Here is a 3631-nt window from a genome sequence, read left to right on the forward strand (position 1 = left end):
ACAATGGTGGATCTTAAATTTTATGAAATATGGTAATTAAGCCCTGTTCTTGGAGCCTGGGCCCAATGGCACCCCTCCCTACCCTCCTCCAGCCCACTCCTTCCCCCACCACCCAGGCGTGTCCTTCCCCTGCAGTCCTCATCTTACCCCTGTGTCTCCAATACAGGCCTTCAAGCTTTTTTTCCCCTCTGCATAAGTCTCTGAAGTAATTTGGAGGGGGAGGCTGTGCCCCACTTCTGACCAAGACAGAGAGGTTATTTAGTACAGTGAAAGGGCACCAAAGAATGAAAAGAAATTTAATTCCACGAGTAATAGCTAACATTATCTTACATTGTGTAACAGGCACTATTCTAAGTATTTTATGTGTGTTAACTCATTTAATCCTTACAACCATTTATCGGGTAGCACCTAGTATATCCCGAGTCAAACTGAGGCACAGAGAGGCAATATAACTTGCCTAAAATCACATAGCTAGTAAGTGGCAGAGCCCAGGGGTAAGAAAGCAAAATGCCTTCTTTGCCTCAGAGGTAACACTGTCACAAATGCGGTGCATATCACGCCAGATCTTGTTTTTATGTATTTGTGGCATAAACATATAGAAAGCAACCATTTTGCTTTCCAAGGGGATCATGTGTCCTGCAACTAGCTTTTTGTACGTCCACCCTATAAATTGGAGATTTCTTTTCTATACAAGTACATATAAATTTACTAGTTCTTTATAACTGCTGCCCTGTATTTCCACAGTGTATATATTGTGAAAATACGTAGGCCCACATGCCCACGAGGTACCAGGCCCCATCCGTTGTGCTTCATGTGCATATCTCATTTCAACCCAACAGTCTGTGACCACTAGCATTCTTTCCATTTTAAGGATAAAGAAAGTAAGGCCTGGAGAGGTTAAATATTTTAACCGAATGAATGAAGCAGGATTTGAACGGAAAGGCCACACTTTTAACCACCGCACTTCTCAGTGCCTTCCTAAAGGGAATAGTCTAACTAATTACCCTGTTGGTGGATATGTAGGTTGTTTCTAATTTTCCCCCATTACAAACAATGCTGAAGTGAACATCCTTGCACATGCCTCTTCATGTCCGAACGGGTATCCTTCCTAGGGTTGGTTGTGATGGTGAAATTGCTGAGTCCAAGGCCGTTATATTTGCAATTGTGAGACTGCCAAACCTCCCTCAAAAAGCTTTTTTTTTTCAATTTTTTTTTTAAATTTATTGGGGTGATAATTGTTAGTAAAATTACATAGATTTCAGGTGTACAATTCTGTATTATATCATCTATAAATCCCATTGTGTGTTCACCACCCAGAATCCGTTCTCCTTCCATCACCATATATTTGATCCCGCTTACCCTCGTCTCCCACCCCCCACCCCCCTTACCCTCTGGTAACCACTAAACTATTGTCTGTGTCTATGAGGTTTTGTTTCTCATTTGTTTGTCTTGTTCTTTTGTTGTTTTTGGTTTATATACCACATATCAGTGAAATCATATGGCTCTCTGCTTTTTCTGCCTGACTTATATCGTTTAGCATTATACTCTCAAGATCCATCCATGTTGTCACAAATGTTCCTATATCATCTTTTCTTACTGCCGAATAGTATTCCTTTGTGTATATATACCACAACTTCTTTATCCATTCATCTATCGAAGGACATTTTGGTTGTTTCCATGTTTTGGCCACTGTAAACAAAGCTTCAATGAACATTGGAGTGCACGTGTCTTTATGTATAAATGTTTTCAGATTTTTTTGGTAGATACCAAGGACAGGGATTGCTGGGTCATATGGTAATTCTATTCGTAATTTTTTGAGGAACCTCCACACTGCCTTCCATAGCGGCTGCACCAGTCTGCATTCCCACCAACAGTGTATGAGGGTTCCTTTTTCTCCACAGCCTCTCCAACACTTGTCACTATTTGTCTTGTTGATGATAGCCATTCTGTCTGGGGTGAGGTGATATCTCAAAAAGGCCTTTCTAATTTACACTCCCACCTGCTTCCTCTAAGAAGCACACGATTTGGAGTCACCATATCTGGGACTGAGTCCTGCCTTTGCAGCGTGACTTTGGACAAGTCATGTTGTTGCAGGAATTAGTAGCTTCTCCCTCTCCTCCTCTGTTTCCTCCTCTTTTTTGTCATGTAGTGTTCCATTGTATGAATAGGCCACAATTTTTCTATTCTGCTGCTGATGAGTATTTGGGTTGTTTTCAATGAAAAAGGCTGCTGTGAACACTCATGTACATGTCTTTTAGTAGACATATGTATTCACTGCTCTTGGGGATATGAGCCTAGGAGTGTTTCTGAATCATAAGGGAGGCTTATGTTTAGCTTTAGTATGTATTGCCAAATAGTTTTCCATAGGACTTGTACCAATTTATTCTCTTACCAGCAACGTATGAGAGTTCTAATTGCTCCACATCCTCATCAACATTCGATATTATCAGTCTTTTATTAAAGTTTAGCTATTCTGGTGGCACTATGTTCTTTTAATCCTCATATCACCCTGAGAGGTAGATGTGTATGTAGACACTGTTGGTTAGTGGCTGAGTTCATCAACACATTCCTCTCTAGCTAACTTGCAGCTATGATATAGTTCTGGTCAATGAGACAGAAGAGACTTCGGGGAACACGCTGGCTTTCCTGAGAAAAGAAGAGACACTTCATTCCTATACCTTTCTTCTTCTGCCTGGAACACAAACATAATGTCATCCCTGGAACAACATATTCCATGAGGCCACGACATGAGGAAAAGGCCAAGAGAATCACAGAGACACGGGCCGTGACATCATCAAACCAGTGAAACAACACAAACAGCTTCCTGTGTTGTGACTGCCTGTAAGATAAAGAAGTTTCCTTACCTACTATTGGTCAAGTTCTCTACTGCTTGCAACCAAGAGCATTCTTCAGTAATACTTTGACTATCTCCACTTTACAGTTGAGGAAACAGAGGTTCCGACAGTTCAACTGACTTAGCCAGATGAAGGATTCAAGTCCAAATGTGTCTGACTCCAAATCATGAAATCTTTCCCCCCTGGCTTCCTAGGAGCCCAAAGAAAAAAAGTTTGGGTAAGAAACTTTTATGGCAATAAATATTTATCCAGGCACCTCGCTTCTTAAAGTAAAAGACTATGTTTTCCAGAATCCTTTTTAACTGGCTGTGGCCATACGATTGAGTCTGGCCAGTGGAATGTAAGCTGTAAGGTGTTGTGGTGATTTCTGTGATATTTGGGAGGCGGTGGTGTCATACCTTTCTTCTTCTTTTCTACTGCCTAGAAAGATGATGCAATGACTGAAATTCAAGCAGCCCTCTTGAGATGACCTTAATGATGGAAGCCACACTTTTATGATGAGAATGGTAGAGTGGAAAGATGAGCTTCTGAGTTTCTGATGATATCATGAAGCTGCCATAACAGTCCTAGACAGCCTACCTCCAGTCTACCTCCAAACTCTTTGTAAACGATATACTTAGTTCTTTTTTAAGCCACATTTACTTTTTCTTTTCTATTCTATGCACCTAAATCTAATTCTTGCTGATACACCAGCATTTAGTTTACGCATGAGTAGGTGACACAATTCTGGTCACTGGGGAAGTTTATGTCAAGTGCTAGGAGTGGGAGGGGGAGAG

The 3631-nt window shown here is 41.1% G+C and overlaps 1 protein-coding gene across 2 annotated transcripts in view; it reads right to left on the minus strand.

Moving 5' to 3' along the window:
* Positions 1 to 3026, minus strand: part of ITCH (itchy E3 ubiquitin protein ligase) — a 138002-nt gene extending 134976 nt beyond the window's left edge. Inside the window, exon 1 of one of the 2 annotated variants that reach the window (XM_033095353.1) lies at positions 2865 to 3026. The gene's annotated coding sequence lies outside the window, so the exon portion shown is untranslated. Of the gene's footprint in view, positions 1 to 2678; positions 2790 to 2864 lie in introns of those variants that run through there. The other variant, XM_033095354.1, reaches the window with a different exon arrangement.
* Positions 3027 to 3631: the final 605 nt, after the last annotated feature.

The sequence above is a fragment of the Rhinolophus ferrumequinum genome, chromosome 23, assembly GCF_004115265.2.
Source record: "Rhinolophus ferrumequinum isolate MPI-CBG mRhiFer1 chromosome 23, mRhiFer1_v1.p, whole genome shotgun sequence".
In the NCBI taxonomy this organism is placed as follows: domain Eukaryota; kingdom Metazoa; phylum Chordata; class Mammalia; order Chiroptera; family Rhinolophidae; genus Rhinolophus; species Rhinolophus ferrumequinum.